We start from the raw sequence: 14,707 nt of genomic DNA, 5'->3' as shown, positions 1-14,707 counted from the left end.
ACGTTCCTTTGAGCAGTAGGAGTGAGTGGGGTCATGGTGCCAGTGGCGTAGCCAGACCTGACATTTTTGGTGGGCCCAAAGCTAATATGGGTGGGCACTAGGTGTGAGTAGTGTTTCTTGGGATACTCTAATAATTAAAAAAAAAAACCCAGTATGGGCTGTTAATCCTGATTACATAATCTAATACTGCAAAAACTGAAAAACAGCCAAACACAATCCTAAAGGGTTGTGTAAAGTGAACATACAGCAATGAAAAAAAGTGGGAAATACCCTCAGAAACCGAGGTTTCCACCAAGGTCTGATCAACAGGACACTGATATCTATATAAGATTTTTGTGTCCGTGATCTAGTTTCTTTCATGGGGTAAACTTTCCCACCTACTCTCAATCCAAACTGCCCATAATAGAGCACAGGTTTCAAAGCATTACTGAGTAACCAAACTTTTCCAAGCTACAGCATAGCATAGATAAACTTAGCTTTATCAAAGCTGGCTTGGCAACCCCACATTCCAACTGCTGATTTTCATTCTTTCATTCAAAGGGGCCCAAATCGTTTCACCCTCACCAGGGCTTCTTCAGGAACCACTCAGTTAAATCAAAATTTCAGGGGTATTGATCTAAGATGAAAACAAATGTTAAACTCAGATAATTCCAAACTTCCAAAACACTCACACACTCACAATCATGCTGACTGACCACTTCAAAAGACAAAATGCATTATACAAAACCCACTCAACCCTATGGCACTTACTTTAAGCTGACTAGACTTCTCTAGAAACCGACAGAAATTGTTACTTCCGCCCTTCTTACTACTCAATATAAGGGCGCTCAAAAATGATGACAGCCATACAAAATTAAGGAATCACTAACATCATTGAAATCCCACCTGCCCCTCGTTCCAGCCACAGCCAACATCTCCCACCTGCCCCTCCTTTTCAGCCCCACTATCTCACCAGTCCCCAGTTTCAGCCCCAGCCCCTTTTCTCCCACCAGTCTGGAGCGTCAGCCCCCAGCCACTTCTCCCTGTCCCCTTTTCAGCCCCCAGTCCCCACAGTTTCAGCCCCTGCCCCTTTTCAGACCCCTTATCCCACCTACCCTCATTTTCAGCCCCCAGTTCCCTTCATCCACATGCATTAGAGCCCCCTTCTCCCATCTGAGCCCCCCTCCCCGACCCAATCCCCACCTGCCTACCAGACCCTCCGACGGACAGACGACCCTCTTCTTCCCCTGCCACCCGGCACCTGACCTGACCCAGCCTTTAAAAAAAAGTCCATGAAGCGCCTGGCGTCTGCTCGGCACTGCTGCTGTAAAGCAAGCAAATCGCCTCCCTCATCGCGTTTGCGTCAGCCCTTCCTTCACTGTGTCCCGCCCTCTGATGTAACTTCCTGTTTCCGCAAGGACAGGACAATGTGAAGGAAGGGCCGACACGAACGCGATGAGGGAGGCGATTTGCTTGCTTTACAGCAGCAGTGCCGAGCAGAGCAGACGCCAGGCGCTTCACAGACTTTTTTTTTTTAAGGCTGGGTCACATCAGGTCAGGTGCAGGGGAAGAAGAGGGTCGTGTCTGTCGAGGGAGCTGGTAGGCAGGTGGGGACTGCGGCGCCAGCGGAGCACCGCCCCACCTGCTGACACCCGGGATGTTGGCTGGGCGGGCCTGGAGGGAAAGTGGCTGGGCCTGGGCCCGGGCGCATCCAGGCCCGCCCGTGGCTACGCCCCTGCATGGTGCTGTTCATATTCTGCGATGAAAATACAAGGAGCCTGGTGCTACAGTAGCAAACCCAGTTGTGTGGTGTTTCAGGATAAACATGCCTATTAGGAATATGATTAGACAAAGAAAGAGAGCCCCCTCTTCACTGTGATACCCTCCCACATATTTTGGGCCACTGTCTGAAAGGTCAGTTGTGACCAGATGTGTTGACAAGGAGAAAAACAAAAGGCCCTGAACCTTTTACACAGTTTCATAAGAACACACGTGACACTTCATTTGTTTTATTATTTTGATATATGGTACATCAGTTACTACTGCCTTTTCATATGTTTTTAACAATCGTAGCCTGTGCAGGCCATGATCTACACTTGTACACGTTGTCTCTGTTCAACATGTCCCAAAGTCTGAAACAGATACAAACATATTGATAACTACACACTTTTATAAAAGGAATCATGTTTTATTTTGAGTATAATACAGTGTATATAATTTATTGAATCCCAGTCCTTCAGTCTGTTTGTCAAACTATCTAGCTGTTCAATAGAATTAGGTGCTGATTTTATACTTTCAATGAGGTCCATGATGTGTTAATAGTTTAATTAAAAACTATCAGTAGGGGGGTGACCAAGATGGCGCCGACATGCTGAGAGGAGTGAGGCTGTTTAGGAGGGCTTGCTGAAGATTATTGAATTTAATTGTTTACCGCTGCCGCTATGCCTCATACTAAAAGAAAGGGGATTGTAAGGCCCTTACCGCTTCCAGCCCTTGTGTCTTCCCCGAAGCAGCAAACCCTCGACAACTTTGCACTCCGCTGCCCACGGACCATAACCAGGGGAAGTTCCGCTTTGTGTGTCGAGGGAGGAACCTCGGCACCCCTGGACCATGAAACAACATTATCTCCCCCGGAAGCCGAGATACCACCATGTCCTGCTGAGTCGTGGGTGGAGATGACAGGTCCCAAGAATGTGGAAGGCGCTGGAATTGGGCCCTGTGATAGCAGCTCCTCATCAGGACAGCCGTCAGTGGAAGCGGAGACCTTGGATAAGAAGGGTGTATTGAACCCTCCTGTGGTGGTAACCCTTGACGCCCTCTGGCAGGCAATTGAGAAACTGAACTTTTCTGTTACAAAATCAACCCAGGAAACAACAACACTAGTTTCAATGGTGGAACAGTGATGGATAAATTAAAGCAGAACTTCAATGATCAGGTACTAAAATATCAAACTGATGTTGTGACTATTAAGGACAATGTTTCAGCTGTTATGAAGGATAATTCGTTTATACGTCAAAAAATAGAACATATTGAAAATGATAACAGACGCTAAATATGAGGACATTGAACTTCCCAAGGGCCGTTGGAATTCTTCCTTTAGAACTATTTAAAAAATACCTTATTGAAAATTTCAGCTCAAAATATTCCTTCTATAAATAAGATATTCTTTCTTCCGGAAAAGAAGAGACAAGTAGGTTCTTATGAAGAAATGGAACAGGTCCAGGAAGAGGAGAAATTGGATGATTTAAGACCATATTTCCTTGATTTTGGAGGACTCATTATCAGAAGTAACAAAAAGGGCCACATTATTGGTATAATTCGTATTTGAACAAGACTTTAATGCCATTTTTAAGTTATACTTTAAGAATGTTAACCAAAATATTTGTGGTCAAACATTAAGGATATTCCCAGATGTCACTAGATCTACCCAAGACAAATGGAAAAGCTTCTTAGATACAGTGGCGTAGCCAGAAGGCAATTTTTGGGTGGGCCAACAAGTTGGATGGGTGGGCACTAGAGTTGCCAACTTTTTGAAAGAGAGAAAAAACCCAGCCACCTAATACACCCATGCTTTGCCCCTACCCCACCCCATGCTCCACCTCTACCTCACTCCCAATTACTTCAATGAGGGTAGCAGTGCAGGCTTCAGTGGCCAATTGAGAGCTAAAGGAAGTACAAGGAACTGCACTCTTCTTCAGCCCCCATTGAGCCACGGTCCTCCAAAACACATATGGTATTGAACGCCAAACATTGAACGCCAAACACATTCCACATCCAGAGAACCTCCTGGCCTTCCATCAACAATTGATGCAGAGCACAGCAAGGACATTTCCCCATAAAACTCGCCATACAAAGAAATTCAGGTAATCTCAATAATAGACATGCTGTAAAGTAATGAAAAAAAAAATCTACAAACAAAAAGTCGCTCAGAATCTAGAGCAAATCTACCATGCCAGTACTAACTTCCAAAACAAGGATCCTCTACCTATGAAAAGTGGCTCTAAAATATTGATACATCTATCAAGAAAACTAAACAAGCCAAATTACTACAGAATGCTACATAGAAACTTCATGGTGACAGAATACTTCGGGGCCATGCACAAAGAACACAAGAGCCAAATACAGAATAAGTGACCACAAACTCTATAAATATAAATTAAACTGAAACCCCAAGAAACCAGACCTTGCATGTAGTACAACACTAGAGAAACAAAAAAGAAAGGCATTTCCTCCTGTGCAAAATATAAAGGTATCACATGCCAGGGATGGTGGTTTTTTTTTTTTTTTTTGGGGGGGGGGGGGTGCAAATAGGGCAATTGTGCTTGGCTCTCTGGCCAGAGAGAGCTCCAAGCCTGCCAGAAGCTGAAGACGGTGCAGCCTGGTAATGGGCTTTGGGGTCCTCTCCCAGATTTCTTCCCTGGGCCCCAGCCATGTCTGACATATGCCAAATCTGACATAGTCTAATCACAAAATAGAAATAAAAATAATTTTTTGTACCTTTTTGTTATCTGGTCATTTTATTTTTCATATCATATTGGTCCCAGTCTCTGGTTTCTGCTTCCCTGTGTCTTTCCTGTCCATTTGACATTTCTTCTGTCTCCATGTCCACCATCCATCTCCCATCTCTGTGTCCATATATTTCCTTATCCAGAATCTCCTGTGTTCATATCCCCACATCCATCATCATTCCTTTGTGCACCCATGTACCCCATGCCCAGCATCTCCCATCTGTGTTCCTATTCACCCTCTTGTCTGGTATCTCTCCTCTGTGTCCATTATATCTTTATTCCCATATCTCCTCCCCACCCCCATGTCAGGCATTGCCCCTATGCCATCTCAATACAGCATCTCATCTGTGTCCCTGTCCCCATGCTCATCATCTCCCTTCTGTTTCTTTGTACCTCTCTATGTCCCTTTTCTCCCTCCCACACACCAATGTGTCCCTTTCCTCTCTAACCCCACTCCAACCAGCAACTCTCCTTCTCTCTTCCCTCCCCCTTATGCATCTGGTTCATTCTCCACTGTGGGTTCAGCATTTGACCCCACTATTCCTTTATCTCCTTGATCCAACATCCCTCTCCCTTTCCTCTAACACTAACCCCTCCCCCTCTCATAGGTCCAGTACTTCTCTCCCTTCGTTCTAGCCCCCCTTTAGGTCTACATCTCTCCCCCTTCCCTCCAGCCCTCCCCTGCATATCCAGCACCTCTCTCTCTTTGCTGTAGCCTCCCTTGCATGCCCAGCACCTCTCCCCTTCCCGCCTGCCCTCTCCCACATATCCAGCCCTCTCTCCCTTCCCTCCCACACCCTCACCCAGCACATCTCTCCCTTCTCTCCCTCCTACATATCCAGCACCTCTCTCCCTTCCCTCCCACCCACATATCCAGCAACTCTATCCCTTCTCTCCCCCTACATATCCAGCAACTCTATCCCTTCCCTCCAGCACCTCCTTACATGCCCAGCACCTCTCTCCCTTCTCTCCAACCTCCCACCCACAAGCATGCATGTCCAGGGCCCCTCCCCTCCAACCCCCATGTCCAGGACCCCTTCCCTCCCCTCCAACTCCCATGTCCAGTGCCTCTCTCCCCTCCCACAGTTCCGGCACCGCCACTTCTGTGTCTTCCTTACCCACCCCCCATCCTTGCTGCGGCGCTTGCTCACTCTATCATCGCCGTCAGCAGGAACTCCAAACAGCGCTGTGTCAGAGCCTTCCTCTCTGCCGCGTCCCACCCAGCCTGCGTAAACAAGAAGTTGCGTGAGATGCGACAGAGAGGAAGGCTCTGACACAGCGCTGTTTGGAGTTCCTGCTGGGCGGTGATGATAGAGTGAGCAAGCGCTGCAGCAAGGAAGGGGGGTGGGTAAGAAAGATGTGAAAGTGCCGGAGCAGCAGGAGGGGTGAGAGGAGCTGGACATGCAAGGGTGGAGGGAAGGGAAGAGGCACTGTGCTGGACATGTGGGAGTGGGTGGGCCTGAATCAAGACTGGATAGGCCTAGGCCCACCCAGGCCCACCTGTAGCTACGCCCCTGCTTAGATATGAGAGATGAAACAAAATTGTTGGGGACTACTTTCTTTTTAGCTTACCTTTGTAAATTCATAGTTAAATATTTGGGAATCAAATATGTTTTTTTTTTACCAGATCAGATAGGGCTTTCATAGACCTGAAGAGGGTATCAGGGGAATTAACAACTGTTAAATAGGCTGTATGATTTAAAAACGTTGGGCGGGCTGGGCCTTTCCTTGTTTATTGTATTCCATTTTGATTTCCTTAAATGTTTTGGTCACTCCCCAAGTTTGTGGTCTAAGGAAGGGTTAAATACGAAACAAAAATGAAGTCAAGTTTTTTTTTCTTTGTATGTGAAGACATTCTGAATTTGTATTATTTCCCTGTGTTGCATGTAACAGTTATTACTTGTGTAATATAAGTAAAGCAATAAAAATTAAATAAAAAAAAACTATCAGTATTTCCATTTTATACCCAGCTATCAGAATGCCTAAAATACGCTCCAAGCACCATCTTTCGCAAAGCGCTCATAGTTTCTGTGCTCTTACATCAGGGTGCCATCTCAGGCACTCCTGTTGACTTAGCCCCCACCTATCCAACACACAACTGTGACAGTATTTAGCCACAGCCTTGGACCAACAGTGATGTATAATGCAGTAAACTGCTATTCGTACAAACAAATTGAAGACGCTTTTCCGGTAAGCAGCATGGATCCTCGGTTGCTTAATAAGACCAATAGGGTACCACATCATATGTCTCGGATATCCTCAGGTCTAGAGGCCCATTTACAAAGTCTCTTTATACCTTGCACATTTTTTGGGGTGTCTCGACAGCAGCACACACGTGACATTGACCAGCTGTGGCTCTGCGGCATTTCTATACCCTTCATTGTTCACTTACAACAGAAATAGGGGCAGTCTGTTAAAGGTGGTTCAAGAAAAAATGTCTTAAGAGTACTATGACTTGTCTGTATAATAAGTGGTTCAGTCTCAGCGGGATAACAAAAAGCAGTGCGGTCTCGACGGACCCATTTCACATCAACTTCCTCTGGAGACCCCACTGTGCTTTATTTCAAACGTGCTGGAGAATGATCGCTCCGCTGCAAGAACCCAGACAGCACAGTGAGGTCTCCAGAGGAAGCTGATGTGAAACGGGTCCGTCGGGACTGCACTACTTTTTGTTATCCTGCTGAGACTGAACCACTGATTATACAAACACAGCACTATTCAGATAAGTCATAGTACTCTTAAGATACGTGCTCACTCACGAGGACTGTAAAATGTAAGGCACTAAGGCCCAGATGCATCAACCATACGTAAAAAAAATCTAAAACGTAAAAGTGCTTACCGAATTTGAAAAAAACGAAGAATGCACCAAAAAAAAAGTCGCACATATTCGGTGCGGTATTGTAAAGTACAATGCATTACAGATTCGTTAAACTGTTGTAATCCCCATCGGTAATCGGCCCCTAAAGCATGCGTAGAGCAGCCAAGCGTTATGCTGGCTGCTCTGCGCATGCCACAAATGTCAAAACAACAACCACCAAAAAAAACCCCACAAACACGTGGCTCCCCGCTTCCCCCTGCTTAAAATATAAAAGCAAACCAAAAATTAAAAAAGGATCTGGAGGGGGCAAAGGCGCTCGTCAGGAGCGTCCTGTATGGACGGCCTTGCCCACCCCCCCTCGAGGTTGCCGCTGCTCCCCACTTCCCCCTGTATTAAATAAAAAATCAAAACAAAAATCAAAAGTTTAGCAGCCCCAGCCCCCCCTCCCTTCCTGTCTCTCTCTGTCTCCTTCTCCCACAGCCCCGCCCCCCTGAGGTCGTCGTCGCCGCTCCCCCCCCTCCACTGGACCCCCCCGCCTTACCGAGCCCGCGCAGTGCCTCTCACCTCTGTGTGAAGGCTCTGCACGGACATGAAGATCATCTGATCGCTGCGAGCGGGCCCAGGTCAGGGAAGGAGAGACGTCCTCCTGAAGACTCGCAGCGATCAGATGAACTTCTTGCCTGTGCAGCGCCTTCATACAGAGGTGAGAGGCGCTGCGCGGGCCCGGTAAGGCGGAGGGGGGGAGCGGCGACGACGACGACCTCAGGGGGGCAGAGCTGTGGGAGAAGAAGAAAGAGAAAGAGAGAGACAGGAAGGGAGGGGGGCTGGGGCTGCTAAACTTTTGATTTTTGTTTTGATTTTTATTTAATACAGGGGGAAGCGGGGAGCAGCGGCAACCTCGGGGGGGGGGGGGGCAGGGGGGGCAAGGCCGTCCATACAGGACGCTCCTGACGAGCGCCTTTGCCCCCTCCCGATCCTTTTTTTATTTTTGGTTTGATTTTATATTTTAATCAGGGGGAAGCGGGGAGCCACATGTTTGTGTGGGTTATTTATATTTTCAAACATGCCAGCTTGGATTTTTATGCTGCAGGGAGAAGCTGGGAGCAGTGTCTGTATGACAGCTCAGGCCTTAACGACAGGTCTGACTTCACGTTAAACATATCGTGGTAACTGATTTGGTGCAATCGTTGGTATGGTTAGTGCATTCCGAATTGTCCACATTACAATTGGAAGTGACTCGTTTGCATTCCGTTTTCATTAGCTGCTAGCGTTGTCGGAAAATGGCTTTTAATGCATGCTACAGTTTAAAATTTATTCGTTAAAGGGTCGTTAAAGTTTAGTGCATCTGGGCCTAAGTCTTGTTGCATTTTTGTAGAGGAGGCTTTTTGACCCATGATTAATATTTTTTACTGTGTGCAAGGATAGCCCCCGACTCGGAGGTCCGCTTTATGGTGATTTGCTGCAGTATTATGAGGTCTTTTTCCTCCTGTATTTTTGCAAAAGAAGTGTGAGTGCTTGCTTTTTGATTCACTTGTATGTTTTGAGTTTTCTCATTTTTTTTTTTAAGTGAAGAGGATCGGTGGTTGATTTGCACTCTCTTTAACAAGGTCTGTTTACCCCTTCTGGACCTCTGTATAGTAGAGGTTTTGTAGTACTCCATGCTTAGCTGTTGTGTCTTTCTGAACCGCCCAGATAAATGGAGAGTAATTGGGGTGGTGTGTTTAGAATTGTGGTAACGCTTTTTTTATATCTCATAGTCATGTGTTGTTCTTTTAGGCTCCTTACAATATGCCTGTAGACTTGTCCAGACAAGCCTGGATCTTCAAGTGATCTTCCCTAGCTTTGTCACATGTCCTGGTGGGGAGGGGGCAGTATACACATACGGTGAGGAAGGACAAGGTATAGCATGATGTTAATCACCACCTTACCTTTTTTAAAGTAGCCAAACTTGCAAACAGTGTAAAATGTGTGGGTCTGGAGTTTTTTTCTCTGTCTGTTTGTTGTGCAGGGCTATCTGCCACTGACCCATATTGCCATGCTCAGATCCTACATAGAGAAAAGGGAGGGGGGAGGGGGTTACAGACTGATTGATCTCACAAAGCAAACAGCTCTTCAGATACTTTTTTCCCCCTTTCAGTCTGTCTATAGAAAACAGCTCTGGTGAATGTGGATTCTCACACAAGAAGCAGTACATCACTCTGTCTCTATTTTAAAAGTCAACACTATCGTTCTTTTGTCTGAATGGCCTTTAAAGCCTAAAATATGTAATTTCGCTTTTTCCCTGCATTGGTTAATAAATGCCTTTTTTTCTTTGACATGTCTCAAAAGCAAACAGCTCTTCAGGCACAAAAAATTCAGGAGAGCTGTGAAAGAATGGGCACAGAATATTACGTTCACACTAATTATTTTGTCTATGTGCCGTTTAAAGCAAAGAGAAGGAGAAGGAGGGTCTGGGGTCAAGCCTTTTGCTTTAAAAACAGATGGACCAAACTCGATTCAGCTTAAATAAGCACAAGTTATCCTTTTGAAAGAAAATAAAAATAAAACAAATACCTATTTTCTTTCCTGTGAGAAAAAAGGGTAAATTACACATTCCTCCACGGCTGTAGGGGGTGGTGTTGGGGGCATTTGATGTCACTTGCCACCACATGACCCCATCCAAGATGGTGGCTAGTAGTGGAAACAGGAAGTGATGTGATGTTTCCAGTAGTAGCCGCTATATTGGGAAAAGGGATGTGGCTATGTCACTTCCTGTGATATCACCAAAAGGCTTGAGGCGAGGTTATAAAAAATGAGATGGGGCTATGCAAATAAGGTGGAACAATGGATGTGGTTATGCAAAAGTGTGGGGCTTATATGGGGCTATAACATCACATCTGGTGATGTCATCAAAGGGGTTGGGTATGGGCAGGGAGTAGATGTGGCTTGGGCAGAGCATGGGTGTGTCCTGGACGTGTCCTTGTTTCTGATTGGCTGAGAACCCAGAAGTGGTTGTGTCACCTGTCAAAATCAATTGGTTTGACAAATGATACACTACTGATAAAGATGTCTTTATCTTGGGTGCAGCTGTTCTCCAGCTGGCAACTCTTTTCTCCTTCCCTTCCTTTTGCTCGTTGCAGGCAGTGTAGAAGGAGAGGGTCCTGTTCTTGCATGTGTTGTGATATATGTGTTTTGGAAAGTATGGTTGTGAGTTTGTAGATAGGGGCACAGATGTAAGGGTATTTGTGTAGGGTATAGATATTGTTGCATGCTCACAGCTACATGTTCACTTGGGATCATGCTTTCCAACTGAACATCTTCCTTTAGCCAAAAGAATAACAATACCAAGTCCTTTTTAAGGATGCAAACTTTCTCTTCAGGCCTCCCCAAGAGAAGCAAACAGGAAGACAGAGACTTTCCAAAATGCTAAACACATTAACACAAAATGCTAAATTGTCCATACATCAATACTACTACTACTTAAAATTTCTATAGCGTTACTAGACGTACGCAGCGCTGTACACTTGAACGTGAAAAGACAGTCCCTGCTTGACAGAGCTTACAATCTAATTAGGACAGACAAACAGGACAAATAAGATATAAGGGAATATTACAAATGAGGATGATAAAATAAGGGTTCTGAACAAGTGAATAAAGGTTAGGAGTTTTAAAAGCTATGGACTCGTACCGGAACATGGAGTCTCCTCCAGTACAGCTGTACCTGAACTCTTGCTCCAGGCCCAGCTTGGCTCTCTCTAGTCCTGGTTTTCTGACAAACCTGGTTTATTAGCAGCACAGCCTTAGAACATCCTTTTACTAAATTCTGTTACTGCCCTGTTTTATATTAAAAAACAAAACAGTTTTTCCTGCTAGGATTACAGTCTAATACTGTTCTAACATAAATCCACTTAGGTTCCCTCTGCTGTACCTTCCATGGTGCTCATGAGCAAGAGGGCTAATTACAAAACAAGTACTTTAACTCACCACAACACAGAGTCAGCGCTTTCCAAACACAGGTTTCAGCACCTCTTAGGTCTGGCCTTCTTTGTACCTCTTTACCAGGGCTCTTAGAAAAGCCTCCTCTTCCTTATAAACCCTTAAATACTCACTGTGGAGAGGCCTTCCTGTGTACAAGCTCCATTGCTTGTTCTTGTAGCTAGGAGAGACCTTGCTCCAACAGCTAAACAGCACACATGCATCTCTCTGTTTGGAGAACAACACTGCTTTTAAATTCCTGAATTAGCAAGCTGTGGTGCACCTGTTGGCTATCAGCCTTGCTCTAGAATTATGCAGTGAATTGAATATCAATACTTTTAAGAAAAGGGTAAATATGTTTTGAATGATTTTGTGCAAGGAAGGCAGTATTTACTTTTTTATGAATAAATACAGACAATTATACTGTTTTATATATATATATATATATATATATATATATATATATATATATATATATATATATATATATATATATTGTGAAGAGTAAGGGGCTGTCCTGTCCTGGGTAGGCCACTAGGTGGCGCTGTTCCCATAGAAATGGGGGAAAAGGTCCAGGTCATGTCATTATTGAGGAGTCCACCAGGGGAGCCAGTAGGGGAATGTCCAGATGGAGATTGCTAGGACCAAGGAGAGTCCTGGGCTGGAAACAGGTGTAGGTAGTTATGGGCTGGGTCCTGCCTGGAATTAGGGGGAAGAGCCTGAAGGGGTGGAGAAGCTAATTAACCCCTTATACCTGCCTGGGTAGTGAAAGAGAAGAGAGAAGGTGGGACCTGGGAGCTTGAGGAAAAAGAGCCCCTTTGAAGGTGCTGGCTGAACTCTGTGGACTTTTGAAACTATCTGCTGAAAAGGTGACAGCTGCACTACCAGCGGAGAAGGTCTTTAAATGAAAAGTAAAATGCTTTTGGGTTGGCTGTTTGAACTGTGAAAGGTTGAGGCACTGCTTTAAGTGTGGAAAGGATTTAATTAGAAGACTGAGTAACTGCCTTTCTGCTATGTTTAAGTTGAAGAAGAAATGTTTGAGTGAAAGCAGAAATAAGCCATGAAGATGATGTTAGATGGCAGCTAATAAAACCTTTGCTTATAAGAAGCCTGATGTTTGTGAATATTTGCGAAGGACGCTAAGCAAGCCTGGTGTTGGTGAACATTTGTGAAGGAAGCTAAGCAGGGTCAGCCCTGGCCAGGTCCTGGAAGGGTGACCAGTTCACCAGAATTCACAAGGGCACTCCCTTCTTGCCTGTAAAAGGAAGCTGAACAGAAAAGACTAGAAAAAATGCAAGCCTTTCTGGCAAAGGGAAAACACTTGAGTTCAGTTTGTCTCTTTTATAATAATGCTAAAATTTATTAGAGTAAATAATTGGTTACAATAAAAATTCTTTTCTCAGTATTACAGAAAATTGAATTCTTATTTATATTAGTCCAAATTTCAGTATAAGGAAAAAAAATCAATCTCTCTCTCTCTGGTTTCCCTTCGGAAGCTGTCAGACTGCCTTATATTTTCTCTCTTACTTATCTGGTATCCTTCAACTCTCATCTACTATAATAAAACACAACCTCAACGTGCTGAGGACACTGACATCACTGAAGTCAGTCAGTCTCCCAGAACAGTTCGTGGATTAATGGTGGTGAAGCCACCCCACTGACCCGTGCCCCGCCCTCACGTCAAACATCATGACGTCGAGGGCAGGAAAAAAAACTAAACTAAACAAACGGTTCGCACCCACACAGGGGGAGGAGGAGTAGGGAAACAAAAAACTCAACTAAACAAACGGTTCGCACCCACGCAGGGCATGTTTCCCTACTCCTCCCCCTGCCAACCCACCCGCGGAAAGGGGACGCACCTCCAAAGCTCCGGAGTGCAAATGACTCCGGAGACCACTGTTCCCACATCCAACACTCCCCCCCCCCCCCCGCGCACCAAACCTCAAAACATTCAAGCTGTCACAACATCAAACACCACCCCCCTCCCTGCGCACCAAACCTCAAAAAATACAAGCCCCGCCCACAGATTCATACACCCCCCCCCCCAAAGCTGCAGCTGAAAACAAGGACCTCCAACACCCCCCCTCCGCAACAACCCTCTCCTGAGACACCCACCTTCGCGTTGCTTTGCCGGCGGGGGACCCGAAACCCCGCCAGCATAAGCCCTGTCTGCTCACTATGGCGTCATCTTCGGCGTTCCTAGCCTGTGGAGGCAGGGCTTCTGTGCGTCTGACATCCTGCACGTGCATGATGTCAGACGCACAGAACTCTGCCTTGCACAGCTACCAACGCCAAAGATGATGCCGTAGTCAGCACACAGGACTTGTGGTGGCGGGATTCCAGGTCCCCCGCCGCCAAACCAACGCGAAGGTGGGTGCCATGGGCACGGTGGGTCGGATGGCTGCGGCCGGCTGCATCGCCGTGGGTCGGATGGCGCTGGGAGGGGGGCATCGCACCTCACAGGCAACAGCAAAATGAGGAAAACCTTGCTAGCGCCCATTTCATTTGTGTCAGAAACGGGCCTTTTTTACTAGCCTTCACATAATTCTGTTTCTTTGGTATTTTTCTCAAATATTCATCAATTGCCCTTTGCCCTCTTTACCTATCACTCTTTATGGTCCTTCACTGAAAATGTCCCTATATTATGTTTAAACCTGTTTGACACAAACAAACAGACACTTGTTAAAGTTTATAACCCATTACGAAGGTTAAGCAAGCCTGTCTATAGTCTGTGAGAAAACCAAGACACAAGCTAGCTAATTGCCCTTCTAAATAAGAAAAAGGAATGTTATACAGAGCTGACTGATCTGAAAAACCAAACAGCTCTATATAATACACAAATGTTGTACACAAAAACATACAGACAGAAACAGAAGATACATCACACACACACACACACACACACACAAATTAGAAAATTAAATGTGGAGGGGCATTTTTGATATGATGTCTAAGTCTAACTTTGGATGTTTTGCTAAAAATGTCCAAAATTCAAGTGGAGAATATAGCCATTTTCAAAACAGAAAAATGTCTTTTTTTTTTTCATGGGCATAGTTTGACTGTTTCATTTGGGGGGGGGGGGGGGGGCAAAGGATGGGGCGGAGCATATTCATTTGTGTGTGTGTATATATATATATGCAAATGAATATGCTAATATGGAGGAAAGAAGGGAAAAAGAGCTGGCTTTTTGGGGGGCATAACCATAATGAATATGTATGAGATATCAAGCCAACTCTTTCTCCCTTCCTCCTTTCCTCCTTACCCAGCACTCCCTCTTCCTCCCCAGTAGTATTTCCCCACCCCCTTTCCCATACCATACCAGTGTTGACCTTAGAAATACATAGGCTCTATATGTCGATCCTTCAAGAGCAGGGCCGTGCCTAGGGTCTCTGGCGCCCCCCTGCAGCCTATCAGTTGGCGCCCCCCCTGCAGACTATCAGGCGGCGGC

At 45.6% G+C, this 14,707-nt stretch overlaps 1 long non-coding RNA gene across 1 annotated transcript; it reads right to left on the bottom strand.

The window, feature by feature from the left end:
• Window positions 1–446: 446 nt before the first annotated feature.
• Window positions 447–11,381, bottom strand: LOC115475688. Its single transcript, XR_003943085.1, has 3 exons — window positions 11,269–11,381; window positions 9,234–9,351; window positions 447–616 (listed from the first exon to the last, which is right to left on the bottom strand). It is a non-coding gene; the product is annotated as an uncharacterized LOC115475688 (long non-coding RNA).
• Window positions 11,382–14,707: the final 3,326 nt, after the last annotated feature.

Source organism: Microcaecilia unicolor, chromosome 8 (assembly GCF_901765095.1).
Source record: "Microcaecilia unicolor chromosome 8, aMicUni1.1, whole genome shotgun sequence".
NCBI lineage: Eukaryota > Metazoa > Chordata > Amphibia > Gymnophiona > Siphonopidae > Microcaecilia > Microcaecilia unicolor.
Note: the sequence above shows the minus strand (reverse complement) of the source record. Positions and strands in the feature narration are given on the sequence as shown.